Here is a 23,709-nt window from a genome sequence, read left to right as displayed (position 1 = left end):
TGGTTTATTTGACAAGCAGTCCCAAACAAAACATCTTCAGAATTTGCATGCAGCACAGCAGTGTCAGTACTTTATTAAACCGCCTTTCAATTGCAATTACAGCTGAAAACTTCAGAGATATATTTCTAAATTTTGCATCGAGAAATGTAATATTTTGTCCACTATTGTTGCAGATGAGGAAAACACAATTACATCCTATTGGATGGAGTGTGTCTGAACATCAATTTATTTTCAGATTTTGGAAAAGATTCTAAATTGAAATTAAGTCTAAACTTTGACTACTTCATTTCCTACTGAAGAAAAGCCTTTATACAGCATCATACTGCCACCACCATGTTTGACACACAAAAAAAATATTACACTATTCCCGAAAAATAAGATAAAACAGTGAAGGGACACTTTTTACGGAGCCCTCTAGGGGACATGGGGATTTTTTTTTCTTTTGCGTTCCCTCGCAATACGTTTGCGTTCCCTCGCAAAACCTTTTGCGTTCCCTCGCAATACTGTACTGGTCAGTTATGCAGCATAATTGAATACTGCAAGCCTTTCCTACGGTGGGCGCCGTACTTTATGCTTTAATATAAGCATATATCATATATAAGCACTTGATCATATATAAGCTTTAATATAAGCAAAAGCTTTAATGCTTTTATATCTTTATATCTACCTACTTTATTTATATCTACCTACTTACGGAAGGTTTCTGTTTATATTGTAGGTTTGTGGTGCCTTTCTATCCTAAAGAAAGATATAAAACTTCAGATATTTCACAAAAAGATATTAAAATTCATGGAAATACCTCACAACCTCATAATTGTCAATGATTTGGCATGTGTTCATGACATTGTATCACTTTGAATCTTTGAAGTGTGTCTATTTGAAGTTGGAGTGGATTAGCTTTGAGAGCATCAGAGCATACCAACACAACAACTTTCTTGGTTTGCATATGATGGGCACTTTTAGTCCACTTCCATTAATCAAACCCCTCCTTGTAATCACAGACACTTGAAGCTAAAAGAGATCATTCAGTCTCTTTAGGCTTTTACATATGTCACATCTGCTGAGGTAGAAAAACTAAGAAACATAGTTATCGAATGGTATGCTGCAATACATAAATAAAAGACAAATTATTATTAATATAATTTCAATTATCAAACCTTTGAGAACAACAACAGTACTGTTTAATTAGCAGCTCAGTTATGACAAGGTTATCCTACTGCCACATTATAATTTCCATGAACTCATAAAATGTGGTGGCTTGTAGAATAAGTTGAAATAGAAAGCTGATGGGTGACCTTTTTAAGTTGACCTTTTAGTTTTGATCAAATGCAGCTGGTTTGCATGTGCTCTAATGAATACATCTGCTCTACAAGGTCAAAACTGATGTTGCAGTCACAGGGTCCAAAGGTTTTATGATTTTATTGAAGTGGAGGTGAAAAAAGAAAAACCTTAGAGTCAAGGTTGCTCAGAAAAACGAAAGATCATAAAACAGCCTCAAAACAAACAACACAAGTGTATGCCATGTTAAAATTACTTGGAAATAATCCTGTTTTGTATGTTTTAATTTTTCAAAGTAAAGCCTGGAACAACTTGACAATTATATAGTTTTATTCACGGAAATATTAAAGTGAAGCAGTCTAGTTAACCACTCTAGGATTAGAGTGACTGTTTGATTACCGTACTTCAAATATGTTTATCTGTATAAATGTATAGAAAAGATATAATATAGGTTTGACTTTATACCAAATGATTTAGAGGAAAAATATATCCAAACCATCTTGAACATAATTAAAAGAGTAATCATCTTGTTAAATGATGAGTTCATCAAGTTAAATTTACAAGTAAGAATTTGCATTAATATAACCAGCCTTACAATGTGGAAAGTCTAAAAGATCTCAAAAAGCAAAACATCATCCTTTGATCTAAAGAAATTTAACAACAGTTAAATTCTTTAACATGCTTCAGTCAGGAAAGGATCACAGAGTTATTTCTTAAGGAAAATATTCTGAAAACCTATAAAAGAAAAACAGATCCTATATTTTACTTCTATGCAGACAATGAAGCTGGTGGGGGGTAGTCTGATCTCAACTTAAGACATCAGAAATCACACAGTATCATCTATGCAGTAAGTTTTGCTCACCAAGTGTTGACTCTACCTGCAGCAGTCTCAAACTCCAGGCCTCGAGGGCTGCAGTCCTACAGTTTTTAGATGTGCCACAGGTACAAAACACTGGAATGAAATAACTTAATGACCTCCTCCTTATGTAGATCAGTTTTCCAGAGCCTTAATGACCTAATTATTCTGTTCAGGTGTGGTGCAGCAAAGGCACATCTAAAAGTTGCAGGACTGCGGCCCTTGAGGACTGGAGTTTGAGACCCCCTAGAGTGATGCATCACGACAATATTGGGACTCTGAAACATACCAACTTCTACCTAAATATAAAATCTGTATTTCCAGAAGGTTTGATAGTTTACATGAATAATAATATGATAAAGTTTAGGTTACATTTAGCTTATGTTTTATTCTCACTGTTGAAAAGGCATCACCTTTCCCTACACACACAGTTGTGTAGGCAAAATGATTTATTAGGAGTTTCAGGGTTGTCCAAAATCGCATACCAATTTGTTCTGTATCGTTTCATTTTCAGTCTAAAAACACGCTCCTAGAGGAAAATGTGTGATCTCTGAGCTTATGCTTTACTCTGAAATAAAAATTGCCTTTTTGAGTGAATCTTGCACCCTGGCAACAGGGCTTTGCATCATTATTGATTTGCTAAATAATATCTTCTCATTAGCTTAAGCGAATAAAAATAACCACCAAATAGTTATTGATTACTTACAATGGTTTATTTTCTCTATCAAAGTGAGGGCATAATGTCCCTCAATTACAAAACTGCTGTCTGATATTGACATGTCTTGTTAGAGGACATCCATATATTCAGTCCATTGCCCACACAATTTTCTAAATCAGTGGTCGCTGTTGTATCAGGAAGCATCCAAAATAAAATATTTTGGCTACAAGGGATTAATATGACAGGCATTTACAGTTTTTTATGACAATTCCTCAGCCTCAATAAAAAAATGCAGATTTGGATTTCTCATCTTCATAAGTCCTTTTAGAAATCTTAGACTGCAAGATTCCTAGAAATTGTAATCCTATATAGAATAACATAGTTGAGTTTGGCTCTGCATGTGTGAGCTGTCAGATAGCCGTACAGCTGCTATAGAGAAACTCAGTTCCCAGATGAGGTCTCAGCAGTCGCTGTTTACAGTAGAGAAGCTCTACCATATGTTGCAGAGTTCACAAAAAAAAGTATCGGAGAAGCAGAAGAGAGAAAAGCTGCACACAGTAACTAGCATGCAAAAATCAAACCACACATTAGCTATATCCTCATTTCTCGCTTGCAACTGTGAAATAGATAGCCGCATTACTGGTGTGCGGAGAAGCAGCGCTATGGTCCTCTTTAAATAAATAAATAAATAAATAAATAAAGCTCTCAGAAGACAGGAAATGCTGGCTTGAGCGGTTTTCAGTTGGAATGTGCATTTACGCTTTGGTGTCCATGACAGACTCTATCCTATTGTCTTGAGAAGCCATCGCAGTGGCAATGGAGCCTAAATGAGGCCAGTAATGGTTCTCTGCTCGGTCCCTAGAGCCTTGCCTGTTTAAAAATCGATTCTCTGCTTGACTAGGGACAGCCTGGAAATAGAGAGAAGTGGAAAAAATTGAGAGGAAAGTGTGGGCAAAGAAGGAAGAGAGTTTGGGATTGGTAACAACAGATATGAAAGAAACTGATGAACCAAATTCCCACTGGTTTCATCAGAAAATACGTCAGTATATAAATATGTTACTGTGAATTATCTTAATGGGACTATTTAGATTTAAATGTCATTCCAGTTCTGCCATCACTAAACATGAAACACCTGTAGTAGATGTTTGTTTGAATAACTTCAGAGAGGACAGAGAAGTTATAAGATTTAAGGGACTTTCCAGTGTCCATTTTTTTTTTTTTTTTTTACCCCTCCAGGGGGTCTTTTTGTGGGCTCTAGTGTCCCTTATATGACAGTAGGCTGACAGGAAATGGGGAAGGAGAGGGGGGAAGATATGCGGCAAATGTTGTCGGGTCCGGGAGTCGAACCCGCGACGGCAGCGTCGAGGACTCAAGGCCTCCAAATACGGGTCGCGCTAACCACTACGCCACCACGGCACGCCCCCCATTTTTGTTATCTTAATATAACTCAAATCTCCACAATTTTATATTGGTTCATGCAAGTGTTATTTTTCTAAACTTGTACACCAATTCACTTTTCAAAATTCCATTAGATGTCAATTAAAATGGAATTATTTTATTAATCTTACCTAAACTTTAGGTTTGAAATGCGTTTTCCTAAGTGAAAGTAATGTAAAATGTAAAACTGTTTTATTGATTTAGATTGGTTTACTTGTGCATTAGTTTTGCATGCATCCTAAACATACTTTGACATTAGAACGTCAAAGTTTAAAACTGTCTTCTGTTTAAAGGTGAAGTACACCTTTAAACTCAACTGCAAAATGTGTGATACAATTTTGTCACCGACAGCAACAATATGGGCTAAATTAGTCCTGCTTTTGTAAGTTAGCAGGACTATAACACGACCCAAACTAACTAATTTAAAATCATCTTTCTCCACAACCTTCATCCCAATGTTCCTACTGTTATAATAATTACTACTCCACTAATGGAGCCTTTTTCTAGGGTAAATCTTTCAATATAATTCCTTAAATACTGGGGAAGTGTGTGTGTGGGTGTGTGTGTTAAGAATGATCTTAGGAAGCTACTCTGGCACCTGAAAAAGATACCAATGGTGAACGTGTAGTTGAAAACATTCCTGTAGAAATATTCTATTACATAGTTTAGCTTAACATTTTTATTTATATAATCATCTAAAGCAGAACTGACACTGACATTAAGATATACAATTACACTTTTGCATTAACCATTACGAAAATGTATTCATTTCAAGTTATATTAAGAGAAGAAAAATACATTTTGGAACTAGATTTGACAAGCCATTAGCTCAACTCTGTTTCTGTCATGTTTTGGTATTTAGTTGGACCCAAATGCAGGCAAAGCATTGAAAAATTAAAAGATTGAATAAAGACTTATAATTATAGCACAGAGAGAATAGCATATGTAACATGTAAGCTTAACGGTGGAGGGTGGAGAAATGGCCTTGGAACCAGATGAGCTCAATCAGAGGGAATGTGGAACAGCTGTGTTAGAATGAGAGCAAGGAAACCGAGAGAGAAAACTAATTAACACAGAGGGAGCAGAACGCTGATCTAAGAGAATAACTCAAAATGCACAGAGAGCAGAGCACAAGAAAGGACCAAAACTCAAAACAAAAAAGTTATATGGAGAGACCTTGCAATGACCAAAAAGTTAAAACAAAACCAAAGCAGTAGAGAATCATGACAATTTATCCAGAGACTTTTCACAGAAACCTACAGTTACTTAAACTATCGATACAGCCTAGCACAGGGGTGGGCAACTCCAGGCCTCGAGGGCCGTTCTCCTGCAACTTTTAGATGCATCTCTACTTCAACACACCTGAGTCAAATAATGAGGTCATTAGCAGGACTCTGGAGAACTTGACTGCACTTAGGAGGTGATTCAGCTGTTGGATTCAAGTGTGTTGGACCAGGGAGACATCTAAGAGTTGCAGGACACTGGCCCTCGAGGACCAGGATTGACCACCCCTGGCCTAGCAAATACATTTTCCATGACACTTAGGGGACTACTCCATTGTTTAGTTTTTTCTTTAGATTTATTAACCAGATTTTGTGCAGCTTGGTCATTAATTACATGTCGGTATAATGACATTGATATTGCAAGCTGAAGACAACTAATGAGGATAAACAAATTAACCAGTAATCTTTAATGCTATTCTAAGTGTGATTGGAAAACCTCAAAGAAGCACAAATAATATTTTCTGAACTTGATTGTCTATGCAAAAATAATTTATTATTAAATATTTCCCTGTTGAGATATTTAAGCCAGTTATTCAGATACTAGATGCTGACTCATTTCTCATTTGAAGTGTGTTGTTATCTGCATGTATCTATATAAAACAGATATAGAAACATTTGAATTATCCTGGAGGAACATTGAGACGGACAAATTTTGGTGATTGATTGCATCGTTGAACTCAATAAAACTTTAACAACTGAAAATTTGAAGTCACAGAGCTGCATAAAACATTGGAAGTTATGACTGAGCAAGCAATGGAGGAAACATTGAGAATATGTAATAAACTCGAATAATTTAAAGTCGAGATGTCATCTGTGATGTACATTCTAGGCGTTGTAAAGCACTTTGTTCAAATGGGAGAGGAAAATAAATCAAACAATGTAGTTTGCAGAAAACTCATCAAAGTGTGGGTGAGCCAATTGTACTGAAAGCATATTGCAGACCTGAAAAGAGGTGAAAAGATCTTCTTTCATAAAACAAAGATGTACACAAAGTAATGCATAGATATGTGAGTGATTGGTTTTACAAACTCAGCAGAGACGGATGCATGGATTGCAGATGCATTGGGAATGTTTAATTAACCGAGCATGTGCTGCTCTTATTTGCACTAAGCCGTAGTACTCCAGCCCCCTGTGTGTGAATTACACTCCATAAGCACATCCCAATGACCTTCACTCCTGTCTCCTCTGCCTTCGTCTCAACAGGCCTACCCATTTGCCTCGGTACATTATAAGTTTAATTATCTACGGTGTCTTGGAAGGCTTTACATATCCTTTAAACTTTTCCCCTTTTTGTTATGTTATAGCCACAATTGTCCATGCATTTCATGTTATTCGACAGGCAAGCGCATAGTAGTGCATTATTGTGGAATGGGCAGAAATGTATGAGTGGTTTACAACATTTTGAACAAAGTAAAACCATGAATCTTCACACAGACCAATTCAATACGTCAGAATTGAAAAGTTAATTTACTATTTTATTCACTAGGTAAAGCACACTGTACAGAATATTGTATAGTTATATACAGACTGATGTTTTTAAGGCTGTTAATTATAACAATTTTCCAGCTAAGGAAAACAATATTTAAGAGTGGAATATTATATAAAGCCAATTAAAAGAAATCTATATGTAGTACAGAAATATGGGCTTAGTAGAATATATGTGCACTACCTGCTTAAAGGTTATTTTCTATACGTACTTTTTATCAGAGAACCAGGTTTAGTTTATTGAAAATCAGTACTTTGAACAACTACTCTGTTGCTTCAATTACATGGGACTTTCTGATTCTCTCTTTCCATTTTCGGAGGATGGTTTGACTTTGAACAGCACTCTGAGATTTTCAAAACTTGGAGTATAATGTTGTAACTTAACCCTTCTATAAATACTTTTAAAACTTTTTGTTTGATCTCTCTGCTGTGTTTCTTATTCATGATATAGTTTGCTCACTGATATTTTTTTCACATTGCCTGTGCAATTTATTAAAGTATAAGTACATCTGCTAACTCTGCTTTCTAATTATGGCATCTAATGGCATGCATATGCCATGGAATTTACTTAGGCGTATCAGAGAAAGGAACAGAAATGATCACATTATTTTAAATGTATATTTGTAAACAAAAAAAATAGGATAAGGGTGTATGATAATAGATGGATGTATATTAGCATATTTTCCTTCCAAAGCACAATTACACATTATTTGTGTTTTACTATCATATAAAATCCGGTTAAAACTCAATGAAGTTTATTGGTTGCAATGTCACAAAATGTGGAAAAGTTCAAGTGGTGCAAAGCATTGCGTACAGTTATTACAAACATAGATTGTTGCCTTAGAAGTTGTTTTTTTCCATTTGTGGGTTTGGATTTTAGAGTACTTTTTCTGACTTCACTTTTGCTTTTGTCAGTTTTTACAAATAAAATAAAATAAATTGCCTTTTTCCCAGGCAAAATCTGTATAACACACACTATGTCCCTGGTTGTACTATAAATTCATAAATGCAACATTCATTGTAAAAACTGTAGTAAAAAACAATTATCTGCTTCAAAATAATCAAAGGAAAAATGTTTGGCCATTTCAAATCTCAGAAGGACTGTTGAGGTCTAATATAACGCATCCACTTCATCTAGTTGTTTCAGCAGTAATATCTAAAACGCTGGATAAAGACCCCCCCACACACACAAACACGCATTCAGTCAGTATCATTGATTGTTCTCCAACCATAATGCAGCTGCTGTGGGCCTCAGAGTAGCATAAAGGCCCTGCAGGGAGCAGTCCAGTTATCTCAGATGGGATCTAATTACAGGAGTTTTGTGAACAAACAGACAGTGCCGTGTTGGGTACGCATGGCTGAATGTGTGTGTCCCTACTGCGAGGTTGCTCAAGGTGTTCAAGGTTCGATTGCTGGTCTATCATGTAAATGGCAACAGCTCTTTTCAGCAGGTGTGTACATCTACATAATTTTTCCCATTTTACTGTCATGGTGTCCAAATCACTCATAAAGTGGGGGGATGCTTGGGTTAAACCCCTGTCATCTCTCTTTTGTTTCTTGAAAATGAGAAAAAATTTGCACCAGCACAAGGAAGGAAGGGTAAGAAAACAGGATAGCAAGAGGTGAAGGAAGAGAAGGAAAAGAGGCAGCAGGAAAGAGAAGGAGGGAGCGATGCATTGCAGGAGCTGCAGGACTAGGAGAAGTGCCAGATCACTGCTGGAGCCAAGAACAGGACTGACTGGGCTTGTGTGTCAAATTAGTGAGCACAGACACACACATACACACACACACAAGCATATGTAAGATAAACAGACACATTGATGTCACTGACCTTCGGCAAACATGCACCAATGTCACAGCCTCAACAAACTGAGACATCAGCAGTCATACATCATTAAACCTCCTTAAAGACAATCTGCTTTCATCCTTTAAAGAAATCTGCCCATCTGAGAGTTTTGACTCCAACATATCTTCCAACACGGAGGCTTTCTGTTGTTGCCATTGTTGCCATGTGTCTCGGTCTGTGTGAGCTCGATTGGAAGAGTGTTTAAAGACCTTTAACAGTTGGCTGGGAATTGGTTCCCACTCATTACCGGCCAATGGCGCTAATAGCCAGCATCCTGTACACAATCGGCTCCCAACATCAGAGACGGCTGTTCAAAACAGTGCAATATTTATGGCAGTCCCCACTCCCTAGAGACTTGCTGCTCCATAACACAGACCACTGCAGCTGACAACATAAGAGGGTGGAGTGTTAGAGCTTAAGAAATTGTAGAAATGCTTCTAGCTCTCTTTTCCTCCCACTGCAGCTTTTTGTTCTGTCTCTCTGTTGCCAATTCTTCCATGACCTTGTCTATGATTTAGTCTTTCCTTCTTTTAAATCTGTGTCATCTCACTGGATTTCAGCAGCATGTGGACAAATCAGGGTAAGGAAAAAACGGAGATAACCTTTTTTGTATGTCCTGTCTGTTTCTTTTATGAACCGGCTGCCTTTAAACAGATCCTAGTTCGCAATTTCATTGCTGTGACCAAATCAAATACCTAAAACTGTAACAATTTTCCGGCATGTCACTGCCAGCTCTGGGATTCTCAACATTCAATATCTCCAAGGAACCCTACCCACAGTGATTCACTTTCTGCACCAATTCTACAAAAAAAAGAGATGATTAAATTACACCTTTAAATACAATCTCATCTTGTATGACAAGGCAATTTTCCAGAGCTAGTCTTGTGTGCAAAAAGTGTTATGTGTCAGGGAGGAAGACAGAAGAGTGTTTCTCCGTTCTACATTCCTGTGCTTTTTTCCTGTGTGTGAGTTGAGTGTGTGCACGAGTTGCGACAGTTCATATTTTATCTCTCGTCCCATGGGACATTGCTGAGATTTACCCAGAACCAATGCAAAGTGACAGCTGAGAGAATGATTCCATTAGAACTGGTGTGGTCCAGCCTCCGTGTTTTATAGCCAGCATGTGATCAGGGCTGGAGAGATTAATAACAGCAGGGTCAAAAATGAGATCTGTTGAAGCTTGGTGTCAAGTCTGACACAATCACATTAGAAAAAAAGCAAAATTGTCCTTGATGGGACTGGAATACATACACACAGAGTACCTGGAAGGGCAAAGTCTCTTTCAAACAGAATGACTCCAAAAGTTTTAACTTTCTGTAAAGGCCCATATGACCTTGATTTTACCTTACAGTTTTTCTTTGTCCCGACTGCAACACCTCGCCAGATTCTGACTTGTTAAAAAAAATGGTTTGCATAGAAGACACTTGCAGTGTATTTTTCATCTACAGTCACAATGTTATCTTCCTCCATAACCTTTAAGTTTCAGAAAATCCTCTTAGTAAACCTCAGTTTATTTCAATCAAGGGACTTAAGAACTTGATTGTTGGCATTGAACGTCAATTACATTCAAGAAGACTCAAAAAAAAAGTTTTTATTAGTTAGATAAGTTTTTATTGCTTATTAGAAGAACCTAATAAGCAATTTGATGATTCTTAATGGAAAACGACCACAAAAACTTGCCCAGAGAAGGAAGACCAACACACCCTCCTGAAGCAAGGCCTGATGGGAAAGCAAGGCTTGCCTCCCGATTAAGCCTTGGCGTTCAGGAATTGACTGGGTTCAACCTGAAAAACTATTAAGGTAAAAGAGTCTCTCTTGCAACTGAGAAAATGTTTGAGCAAAAAAATAAATAAATAAAATGAGAAAGACACATTTTTGCAGATGCTGAGTTCCATTGAGGTAATGAAATGCCACAAATTATATTGTGCGAGGATAATGTCTGTGATCAATCTCATTAAAGATGTGCTCACATTTTCCACCCAACAATAAAAGCTATAATCCCAGAACTGAATATGATGAAAAGCTCTTCTGAAACAATGTAATAGAGACCTATGAAACTGATTTTATGTTTGTCAGCTGTCTGCAGTGGGTATTTGGCAAGCTTTTTCAGACTATTGTAATATTAAGTATATAGAGCACTAATTTAACTTGGCTAATAAACACAAAAATCTATGAATACTTGATCTATTGATGTTAGATCAAGTATTCAAAAAGAATTGCTAATGATTAAAAGCTCTGAACTCGTAAATGTGCTGCAGTCTAGGTATATCTTTTCAGCCTTTTGTGTCACTGTGCAAGTAGCTACATCTTATTTAGCAAAAAGCATTGCTTGTCTATCTTATAACAATGTTTGAATACAGAAATTGATATTTTGAAGCCCCGGAAGTCAACTTTTGGTTGAACCTTCTGGTAAAATGTATTTGTGATTTAACCTGGAATAAATGTTCTGTCAGATTAAGAGTAAAAGTAAATCACTCACAAAAAAAAATATTTAATTTAAGTTAGAGGCTCTATAAATATTCTCAAGCTGCTGTCATAGTTGAAATCTTTCCACGTGTATGTACATAAAACAACTTATTACTGGTAAAAGTGTAAGGAGATTATACATTATTTGGAAACTTTGATTCTCTGGTGTCATTCAAGTATTTGCTTGCATTGTAAAGTGTTTGTATTGTGATGGGGAGTGCTCTGTAAGTGTCTTGAAGAGGTCAGATAATGACTGGCTAAATTTACCAGAACGTACGGGTGCTATCAGCTGGAGCCACTTGAATTGAAATCTTCTGCATGGAGTGTCATTAGTGATTCACTGTTGCGCTTGTACCTCTAGCACTTGCTTAAATTCTGCAGCAATGAAACGTATTTACAATAAATAAAGCATTTTTAGAGTTTATACAACATAAGTTCAGGACATGTCCAAAACGTCTGGGACAACCTGGCTGACCTGATGATTGAATTGCATAATCTGAAGTGTCAGAAGCATTGGAAAGCGATGGAAGAGTATTATTTACTCTATTGAAATAAGGCAGATGTACATCACCATAATGGGAGTATATGTATTTGTAGATGCAATTTGCAGGATCACATTCTGCTTCTTTCAAGTCCCATATACTACAGATATTTTATTTTTCAAATGGCTCCTGCACTCGTCCAGTTTGATCCATTTTTAGATACTAAATCCAAAGTCACAATAGGTTTATTGGTTCCAACTACTACAATGGTTAATAAAAGTATAAGAAAAACTTAAATGTTTCACTGTCATTTTCAAACCTGACCATCCATTTTCTTGCATCCTTGTCCCTAGTGGGGTCGGGAGGGCTGCTGGTGAGTATTTCCAGCAAGACATTTCGGGAAAGAGGTGGGGTACACCTTGGACAGGCCGCTGTCTGTCGCAGGGCAACACAGAGACAACCATGCACTCACACCTAAGTAGGATTTACCTGACAGTCATGTTTTTGGACTGTGGGAGGAAGCTGGAGAGAACCTACGCATGCACAGGGAGAACATGCAAACTCCATGCAGAAAGACCCCAGACTGGGAATCGAACCCTGGACCTTCTTGCTGCAAGGCAACAGAGCTACCAACTGCGCCACTGTGCAGCCCCAACCTGACCAATGCAATAATAATAAATTGTTTGATCTTCAAAACAAACAGAATGAACTAGTTGTCATAGTGAATTACTAATCCTAAATGGGTTTATCTGGCCTCATTTCCAGTTTTCCTGTTTCACCTTTTTTACCTATATTTTTCCACATTGTCCTCTCATCCCAGTCTTTCACTTATTTATAGGTGAGATCTGACATTTTTGATGAATCCTCAGTAGATCTTCAACTAAATTAGTTTAGTTGTAAACTGCTTTCGATATAAATATATGCAAAGTGAGTGTGATGTTAGATTCCTGCACCTAAAATAAAACAAATTGTATACTTTGTACTTTCTTTCATTGACAATTACTTCAAAGCAGAACAATACAATGGTAGATACTTCAAACACTAACATTTGAATATAAATGAAACATTTAAGTGACAATGTTACAGTTCACATTATTTTAGTCCATTTTATTGTAATAGTTTAGTTAAAGGTTACTAGCTTAATTAAGTTCTTGACTGAAGTATTTTAACTGGAAGCTGAAGGATTATATTAAATTCATGTGTTGGAGAAAGGATGTTTTTATGGTGTGTGTGTGTGGGTGTGTGTGTGAGGGTTGCTCCGTGAGAATTTACCCCATCTATTCTTTTGTAGTACCACACACATATTCAGAAGACAATGACTGAGATAGAAAACTGTTTGGCTTTTAATTTCTGATAATCAGGTGAATTCTGATTACAATTACAAACTTTATTAATAATTGCCCTTGGCACTTAAGTTATTCATAGTCAAACCAAAGCCATTGTTGCACGACACTGTAGTTGATTAAGCAGCGTTTTGTATTCACTTTATTCTTGTCTTGATGTCAATCAACGAAACAAAAAGGAAGAAAAAACAACTCTGTTCCAGATGCATGTGATTGTGTGTGTGCGCGTCTGCATGCTGATAATGAATTTGCACTCAACCCATCCCACAACCTCTTCTGCAGCATGGCAACAAATCACTGACCTGCTCCCGCTGCTCTGATCTTTTGCTCTCAGGAACTTCCCTCCCATTCACTCTGCACTCCACACGCATGTGTTATTAAAACATGCTCAGTTGTGTTAGTGTGTAATTGAAGATTTTTAAACTTGGAGCCAATTTGCCTGAAATAGCTCCCCGGCTCCCGCATCACAATGATTATTCCTAAACAAACCATGTTTAATCGACTGCATGCCTCTGCAGCTCTCTCCATCTGGAGGATGCTGTGTGACAGCTTCCCTTAAATTACAAATATCAATCTGCCACAGTGGGAGCTCAGCTGCCAGTGGCCTCAAGGGGGTCCACGTCAAAGCAACCAGCCTTCAAAACAAAGCCATCAAAAAGAAAGAAAAAGAAAAGAAACAATCCCTGGCTTTCAAGATGCCTTGGCTCCTAATCTGTCACCTGATCCCAGTTCTGATAATCTGACCAAATACAAAAGCATGAAATTATGATTTAATGGCATAAAAAAAATCTAGCAATACAAAAATACACAGCACACCTACACACAGCTACACATCTACAGATCTGGTTTCTGCATGAAGGCTGACCTGAAGTTGGCCCAGAGAGTGCTTCTGGGTCAGCTCTGTGTGGCTCCACCCAGTTCTTCCCCTGCGGCAGGGACCAACAGACGTTAGCACCGAGGGCTCCCAATCTGCCGTGTGATCAGGGACTCTCCCTGAGCGAGTTCTTTCCTCATCACCGGCTGTCTGCCCACGGGAAATACCAGCACTCACACTCCAACCACCCGCTTATTGATAAACCTCACTGCAGGATTGCTTTCTCCTCCTTGGGAAAGCAATGGGTCTGCAGGGTGGCCTAATTCAATCAATGTCAGTATGGGGGAACGCACGTTGTCCATCATTTTGGTAGGTCTAGTTCTGGGAACATCTGCCGCATATTCTATGAAATGAAATGACCAACAACATTGGCCCCGCTTAGCATCGGTAGTCCACCGTTACCCTTTGCGAGCTCCAGCACGGTAACCAGTTAAGGACATTTTGATATACATTTAGGATCATGCACATTCAGAGATATTGTGCAACAGTAATCACAGAAAAGCATTGGAGTCAATTATTGGGTTCACAGAAGCTGTCACAGCTCCCCCAGAGTTAATTTGATTTCCTCTTGGGCGGTGCATCAGTTCCTCAGCTGTGTTTATAGCAGACACGGTGTGCAGTCTGCACACACTATCAGACATTATGTCTTTAACCCTCTGGAATCCACACTGCATCACAAAAACTAAATGCTTTAATTGAAGAAAGTTGTGAGAAGCAGGAGGGAGGCATTCAGGTCTGGAAATGCTGCCAATATGGCTTTTATTGATGCAATGATGTCTACTCTTCTTAATATACAGCAGTATATTACACTATGCTCATTGTGCTGTTTAACAGAATGCCGATGCCCATTTAGTGCCAAAACAGCCCTTACCCATTGAGGCATGGATTCCACTAGAGCGCAGAAAGTTTGTTGTGGAATCTGGCACCAAATGTTTACAGCAGATCCTTTCAGAGTAGTAAGTTGTAGTTGAGTTGAGGCCTCCATGGATGAGACTTGGTTACCCATGTTGTTGCGCAACACCCCCTCCCTCCTTTCTGTCTCTACTCTCTCACTCTCGTACTTCCTCTTCTGAGAGGGGAGATGTGCTACCAGCTCTCCGTCTAACGGGTCCGTTGAGTTTCCTAAATCTGCTGGGATTTACCCTGTCCAGAACTGAAGTAAACTCCGTTTAAGCTGGTTTCGAGAAACGATTCGCCTGGTTATCTGACGGCCTACATCCAGGTGTCCCACCCTTCTTCCCCCTGTGAATTAGCCAGACTGAGCAGCCTACAGCCAACTAGTTTCACAGAGCACACCTGTTAACGGTCGCTCGTTCTCTATTTTGCAACTTGCATTTGTTATTGAACCAGGTAGGTTTTAGTAACTCGGGCGAGTCCCAAGGATGTTGTTTTAAATATGGGCTACCAGCAACCTAAAAACATTTTCCACTTTTTCCTCTCCAGAATCAAACATCACAGCTATTTTACAACCATCAAAGAACTTTAAGGTGACTCATTAACTGAATGTCCACAACATCTTTTAGATTTTCTTTATGCTAAATATTTTATTAGTAAGGCATTTTTGCAAGGGTCAGTACAGCTTAATTCAGTAGCAGAAATAATCAAATAAGTAAAATCAATCATCTAGTCTATCTTTCCCTACTGCTGATACTGAGAACTAAAAAAGGGAACCTTTGAGAGAGACGGACGGAGCCTGGCGCCTCGAACCCCAGACCTGGCACGACGACGAAGAAGGTGCGGCAGCAGGAGGAGGAAGTTGATCGACGAAGGCAGGGATCTCTGTAGGTCCGATGAACTTCTTCTCCGCATGGATGGTGAGGTCACACAGGACTTGGTGCTGGCAGGAAAAAAGGCACCAGTTCTTCTTCCTTGTCTTTGTCTTCATCTTTGTCTTTGGGGTCAGAACCCAGCCGATGAGAGAAGTGCGATTCGAAGCCACAGATTGTGGGCCAGACGGGTTGGTCTCCATGTGCAGGACAGTCTCCGGCTCCGTGGCCCCGGCTCTTCTTCAGCTGCAGAGTTCTTTGTCCATCTCGATCTTGGCTCGAAGCTGCCCGGAGGATCCAACGAACGGTTCCTCTTTTGCACCCACCTTATATAGGGTTTATCTGTCTGCTTAGACAGATGATCTCATATCCGTCACTGTCTTAAGAGACATCATGTCATGATGTCTGTGCCAATGTCTCAGGGTTGCTCAACCTCCTGTGTCCCTTGCCTGCACAACCTTTCACCTACTCTCTACCTCCAACATATCAGTGATGTTTAATTGCAGTTACACCTTTTTACACCATTTCAAGTTTAATGTCAAAATCACATTTATATCACATTTATTTTCTTTAGCTTCTCTGATTTAGCATTCATTTATAATTTTATAACCATAACTTATATCACATTTATTTTCTTCAGCTTCTCTGATCTATCATTCATTTATGATTTTATAACCATAACTTATTAGTTACTCTTATTATGATCTTAATGTGAGTTATTACAGATGTTTTTCTGAAAAGAAACCAAGAATAATACATGATTCTAATTATTTGATACCAAAGTTACCTTTGCTTGTTTTTCTTATAAGTGTTCTCACAAATATAAGTGTAAGTATTATTACAAGTAAATCAATATTAATATAAGTATTTTACTTTGAATCTTATCAAATTACTCAAAATGTTTAGATTTAATTTTTTAAAACTTTCATGCTTTAAAATAGTCTCAGCTATTTTTATAAATCTGCAGGCTGGAAACTTCCTCTTTTTCCAGGAAACCTGCTTTTCCTGTTTAATGACTCTCTCTGACTGACTATGATTTCTTATGATTAGATAGAAAAAAGTAGAATTAAAGCAAAGTTTGCATGAGACAAAAACAACACACACAACCAGATTTATTTTATTGACACTTAAGTCTACTGTTGGGCCTTGATGTCACTTGAGTGATTCATTTTAAAGATAACTTTATTTATTATTACTGTTAAACTAAAATCTCCAGCATGGGGAAGTGGGATGAGCTCGGATTTTCTTGACACCCATCACATCCTACAGATGGTAGATGTGATTGAGATCTCAAAGATTTGGACTTCCTCTTGTGCCCCTTAAAGGAGTGGGGGATATAATCTAAAACCGTGTTGTCATGTTATTCCCTCACCAAAAACATGCCTGTAATGTTGCTTTGATTCTTTCATGCATGTTTGAGAAATCCTTGAATCTCCCATGGCAGTTATTCGGGGTGCCTAAACACTTGTTCATACAAAGCGCCACCAGTTTCCACACAGCTCCTCCTTGAAGGGGCAATCTCCAGGTGAGCTTCTGCCCCACAGACCAACCCTACCCCATGCTGTCCCCCACTCAGCTCCTCCAGACTAGAGGCAGCAGCTATTAGCAAACACCTGGTGGGACTGCGAGTCTGCTGGGCTTATTATACAAACTACTTCTCAGTCCAAGGCTCCTAAGAACGGTTGTAAAGTACGTAATAGAACAGCAGGATTCTGATGACGTGCTGAAAGCGAAGTGTCAGAAAGATCAAGAGATTCTTAAAGAGACAGAGGCCAGTTTTAAGGTGTCAAATTTGCAACATCAAATTTGTTATAAGTTAACAAAAGGTGTTGTGCTATAAATTTAGTGCTGAAAAATACACAATACCACCCCTTTAAAACTGTCGCTGAACTATTTTTTGCTTTGTGGTATCAAGTGTCCAACTTGTTACCACAAAGTTGTCCAGCAGTGTTAAGGTCAAGCCTTGATGTTTTCAGGCCCCTCCATGCTCAGTCTTTTTCTAGCTCAGAAATTATTTTGTCTCATGCACTAATGTCTAAAATTAAGCTTATTCTTGAACCCAAATTTGCTAAGTCATAAAACTACACATAGCTCATTATCCTATGTGCAATCCTGATAATAAGTTTAGATGTTGCTTACTTGTTTGGTAGAACTTTTTGCAAGCTAACAGTACAAGTGTTATAATCCTTTGTGGAAGTATGTATGGTTTATTCGTTTGTGCAACTATTTTATTTTTTATAATGGCTAATCTGTGAGCCACCTTGTGCTTCTATTTCCCTGTTAACTTTATGTGGATTCTCCAAAGGGACAAATAAAGAATCATTCTATACTAAAATAAATTATGTTTCATAACAAACATGTACGTACGTGGTGCATACAAAACCTACTTTTACAGAGTAATAAAAAAAAATACTGGTCCATACAAATGGATTCCTGTGCAATTTCTGTCTTTCTGCTAATTTTGCTGAATATTTTTCTCAAGTGATCAACCACAACAGCAAGGTGGGTTGCCATGGGTTCCATTTCTTCTGCCCCAATTGTCAGCTTCAGTCTGGCTCCACCATGTACCTTTGTTATTATTTGCCACATTAATCTCCAATGCCTTTACAACTAAATGGTGGAGTAACAGAGGGGGTACACTGGTTTGTTTTGTTGCCTCACTAATTAGTAGCCAACTGAGCCAACAGGGGATTAACGTCATCCTGGTTTAATTTGTACCACAGCAGAATGGACCCTTGTTTGGTTTGGGACTTTGGTACAGAACCCAGTCATTGGCTGAACACATCTGTGAAGCAAATATTTACATAAGCCTTAACCTTAGTTGTAGAGGTTTACCATTTGACTGTTGTAGCTTTTCTGACCTTCTTACATTGCTCCCAAACATGCGTCGTAGCATTAGCGCATACCCATCAAATCTCCCGTACTGGTCAGGAAACTAATGTATTTTAACCCTCTTTCCTGACCTCCTACTGTATTATTATTTTCATGTAAATCTCCAATGTTATAATGATAAACATTCCTGTCAGGTGCCGACAGCGGGAACAAACAAGGTTTTCCACAAAAAGTGGTGGTCTGAAAAACAGTGATCGGGTGAGATCATGTGCCCAGGACCACAATCAACCAGCAACAGTGCGTCATCAAGTCGTTTTTGACATTTTTCAGTTTTTTAAGAGAAATCATGTTAACACCAATAAATTCACATAGCTTCATGTCCAAGGTTACAATAAAGGTTAAATCACATGAAAGTTTTGCATGAACGACTTTGTTTCCCTCAAGGAAATAGATATGGTTGAATATGTAAAATAAATAAATGTGCTTCAGTTCCCTTTTGTGTTTTCATTTAGGCTCTATTGTGGGGCTTGTGTAATTAAGAATGTCCACAGCATTTCAGTGTTAACACAGGTAGGTCTTTCAGAGTATGAGCACCTAATTGTAGTTTATAAGTGGTTGACATGTAGTTATGTTAGATTTCTTCTAAACCTGTCTTAAAATGTAAAGGATACTGGACCTCGATCGGGCCGGTGGAACGGCGGGAAAATTTCCCTTATTTTTATATCCAAAACTTGGCAAGCATGTATTAGTGCAGCTAGTCTGTGGCAATAATTTTTTCTCTCTGTCTGCCTCATTGGTAAAGTATCTCTGAAGATCTTTTTTGCTTGCTCTGTCGACTAAAGACGGTCGTGTATGCATTTTTCTCTCTATGTAATCGTCATGTTACCATAGTTTATAACTTCCAGCTGTAGGGCATTATTTTGGTCGGGTGAGCGGCTGCAGTGACAGGAGGAGGGATTGTTATTGCAGTGCTGCTACTGGAAGAAGTGATACAATTTGGAAAATGAAAATGGGTCAGTTTGTATCAGTTTCGACACAAAACAGTACTCTTGAATAATTAACTGTTTCAAGTATCCACTGAATTGAAATGTTGATTAATTTCAGAATTGCAGCATGTTGTATATAATTTACAGTAAGAGAATATATGTTGTCATATGACATTCAGCTATGAGCATTAAATCATCAAATACATCAAAGTGAGCTCTCTCTGTGTAATCATAAGTTACCTAAATTAGATTACAAGCTCACATTTTGCCATTTTATTTTTAGAGAATCAACATCGTTTCTTTCATAAAGTCCGTTTTCACAAATGACCCGTCAACAAATTCTGATTGCAGTGTCGTAACAGAGGAAAAACCGCGATCTTGTACCAAAAACAATGATGTACACAAGTCAGGCCTCACATCAAGACCTCCAACATGTGAAGCAAATAGAAATTGTCATTTCATCATGACATATTCTGCAGCAAGCAAACACTTAATCCTCAAAGTTGATGTAAGAAGCAGGAGAAACAGGAATTCTGATGAGGGCTTTGTGGGGACCACATATACTGAATATATATTTAATATGGACTGCTCAGTCAGCAGTGTTCAGTGTCCATCAACATAGTCCAACAACGAGTTTAAACTCCTTCCCTCAGAACAACAAAAGCACATTAGTGAAAAGCAATAGGATTAAAAAAAACTAATTTATTTCCTATACAACTGGGTTTTTAAATCAAGGATATGCGATTGTTGTTTTCCTGATTTCAATGGAAAGCCACATTGTTAAATGAACTTTGATATGTTGGATGAAAGCTATTTCTAAACAAAATTTTCCAATAAGAGTCAACAGACAGAAAAGTCCAAGAGGAAATTTTATTCACTGGTAAATATTGTCTTTTTTCACGGAACATTGTCTGCCACAGAGAAGGAAATGGTTCAACAAATTCCCCACATCTCAATTAAATCGCATCTGTAGAAGGCGGCTAATAAACACTCAGGACTGAAGAGACCTAACATGATGCTGCTAAACACCCCAGGTCACTTTCAGGGCTCTAATGAAGTTTAACCCTCTACAGGTCAGGCCTTCCTAGCAGCCAAAGTGGGACAAAACGCACTAAGCAGGTAGTCATAACAATATGTTACTTTATCAAAAGGGAACATATACGTACATATATATATTGCGATCAGCATCAGATACTCGCATGTTTTAATCTTAGTCTTGCAGCTCAAGCATTTTAGAGTTGGATTCACGGCAGAGTTACCGCAGCACCAACTCCACAAAATGAGGCCAGACTCGAACAAAGGAGCTGTCTGTTTGAGCACCACGGACAGTTCCTGTCATCTTCCTTCTGACTAGGCGCTGCCGGCGGGAGCGACGGGCTGCCAGTTATCTCCCGCACTTTGCAACATCAGACACAAGCGACTTTGCGAATTCATTAACGACGGGTTCTGTGCGCCGAGCAAAAAAAAAAAAAAAAAAAAAACCCGCACTGATCATGTTTTAGAGAGAGGACATTTTTCACTCAGTATCTTTTTTTTTTTTTTTTAAGCTGTTAACAAAGCTAGATGAAGATGTGGCTCACCTCTAAGTGGCCCCTGAAAGCTCAATTAGATGTAGGCCTATGACAAGCTTATAAGAAAGAGGGTTTGGGTGGAGGCTGTCAGATACGATTGACCGGGTTTATGCCCGAGCTGGGTGTCTGCTAACATTCACAGTTTTGGTTGAGTTTGACTTTTAAACAATGTGAACGGCCTTGGCAAACCATTATAAGAGAGAGAGACTTAACTCGTGCGTGTTGGCTCGTTCAAAGCACATGCTCGCTGACGGGCAGACCACCCGCAATTTCTCTGAACCGGGCTTGAACAAACGCAGCCTTACAAACGGCGATTAAATGCCGGACATCAGCAGAAAACACGCAATCCCTGTCCATCGCTCCGATTCCTGCGTCATGCGTCGGTATTCCTGCGGTTCCACCCAACGGACCGCCTCGCTGTCTTCCTCGGAGGACTGGTACAGAGGATCGGAATAAGCCTGATCGGTTGCTCCAACATGGTCACATTTCTGTTGTCCCTTTCATTCCCTACAGGACATGAAATCTGTACGACTTTTTGGGTTATTTGTAACAAGTGACGCGAAGCCTCATCCAATCCTTTCAAACTGCATCACAAACACACCCACACACACAGCATAAGTTTTAACGCGTGTGTGTGTTTTTAAGCGTCTGCTTTGTTGCTGAACCTGCAGCTCATATAAAAGAATGGGTTGTGTGTACAATAAGGCTTGCCTTCGGGAAGAGCTTCCGTTTCGCTTACACCTTTATCTAAATCCCCTCCTGAGTGAGCTCCGGTGAGCCCGGCGGCTCGGTGCATGTACGAGACACTGCACTGCAGAGGGCTCCTCCGGAATCTCCATGATTGAGCTCGGGAAGCTCAAAACAGTCGCTGAAATTTCACTCGAAAAATAATCCAATTCTCGGAACATTTCTGACAGCCTACAGATATTGGCACTGATCGCATCTGCCAGGCGCTTAAGTTCTCCTCCAAGCGTCAGGCTGATTACGTTCCCTGCACCTCTATCACTGTTTTGTTTTCAGACCAACTTCAATTGTCCGAGAGACCCCCAGAGTGAGACAGGAGGAATGCGTCGCGTGAAATAATCATAGAGCCAGTTTTTTTTTATTTTTATGACGTTTGAAAACTTTGCCAAATTGCACCATAATACGTAAACAAGCCCAGAAGAAGAAGCAAAACTGGCCTACCTTCAGTTCGGTTCCAAAATGGTACGACGCCGAGTGTCAGTCAGCGGGGAAGGCTCTGGACATCACAACTCCCGGTTAGTAGAGGAAAAAACCGTGCGCGTACAGTGGCTGCAAGCTGGAGGTGATCTGTGTTTCTGCGAGGTTACCCATTCAGCCAATGAAGGTTTGTATATGCTTCTGTCCCCCTTTTCTTTTCTTTCTTTTTTTTTTTTTTTTTGGAGGAAAAGAAAGTGCACTGGGCGCTTTGTAGCGCAGATGTCACTTTGCGCTCTTGGAGATGAAGGTAAAGACCGATGAGGAAAAAAAAAAAAAAAAAGATTTTCCTAGAACCTAAGAAAGATTATATGACAACCTCACCCCCTTTCTTTTTTCAAAAGGCAACAAAAATATCTAATAGCTGACTTTTACGCCGAATTAGAAATCCACTCTTGTGTGCGTCCTGAACACACTCGTTGGTGCGATCCCCGTGGACACGATGATGGGGGGTGGGGGGAAGAAAAAGAAATGTATGGATATAATCGCCAGATCCAGTGTGTGTGTGTGTGTGTGTGTGGGGCGGGGGGTGAAGGGGTTCCCTCTACAGCTCCAATGCTCACAATGAGAGTAGTCTCTCCCCGGTCCTAGTGCACCACACACCGTCCCTGCTGGTTCTAACGCACGCCGCCGCTGCACCTGCAATCTGTCATCCCCATCGATTAAGCAGTGAAATGGACGAGGGGAAAAGAAATTCCAGAAGACATCTATAACTCAACTCAAAGCCCCGACGCTGAACAGAGAACGGATGGACGTGCAGCGCTGGTCCTCACTTGTTGTTGGTAGGACGGAGGAGATTGAAAAGCGAGAGAACGAGGGAAGAGGTAGAGAGAGAGAGAGAGAGAGGTAGAGAGAGAGAGAGAGAGAGAGAGGTAGAGAGAGAGAGGGGTAGAGAGAGAGAGAGATAGAGAGAGGTAGAGAGAGAGAGGGGTGAGAGCAAAACGGAGAAAGGGAGAGAGAAGGGGTTTAAAACAGGGGCGGAGCTAGATACAATGCAAGATTTAGATTTTTTTATTTTTTTTTTGCATTTTTATTTTCAAAATGTATCTCAATGATTTAGAGTTCTATTTAAAATAGTTTACGTATGTTGGCACAAAAACTCGTTTTACTCAGTGAATTATTTTAATTTTTAGGAGTATGGCTTGCAGCTAATGAGCACAAGACAATTCTGCTTCTCAAAATTGTAACTATATTAGACAAATAAAAAGGGATTTCAATTTAAAAAAAAAAAAGAAGTCCAATGTTGTGGTCATATTATAGTTTTTCTTTTAAAGTTGGATGTTCATAGAGTGATTCGTCCAAGCATAGGGAAGATGAGTTGAAAGGAA

The 23,709-nt window shown here is 39.0% G+C and overlaps 1 protein-coding gene across 6 annotated transcripts in view; it reads right to left on the bottom strand.

Moving 5' to 3' along the window:
• The window catches only part of il1rapl1a (interleukin 1 receptor accessory protein-like 1a), a 217,717-nt gene extending 194,533 nt beyond the window's left edge, over nt 1-23,184 (bottom strand). For all 6 annotated transcript variants that reach the window (XM_028023150.1, XM_028023151.1, XM_028023149.1 and 3 more), the window contains exon 1: nt 22,349-23,184. The gene's annotated coding sequence lies outside the window, so the exon portion shown is untranslated. The remainder of the gene's footprint in view (nt 1-22,348) is intronic.
• Between the last annotated feature and the right edge of the window lie 525 nt (nt 23,185-23,709).

The sequence above is a fragment of the Xiphophorus couchianus genome, chromosome 7 (genome assembly GCF_001444195.1).
Source record: "Xiphophorus couchianus chromosome 7, X_couchianus-1.0, whole genome shotgun sequence".
Classification (NCBI taxonomy): domain Eukaryota; kingdom Metazoa; phylum Chordata; class Actinopteri; order Cyprinodontiformes; family Poeciliidae; genus Xiphophorus; species Xiphophorus couchianus.
This window is presented reverse-complemented; position numbering and strand designations above follow the sequence as displayed.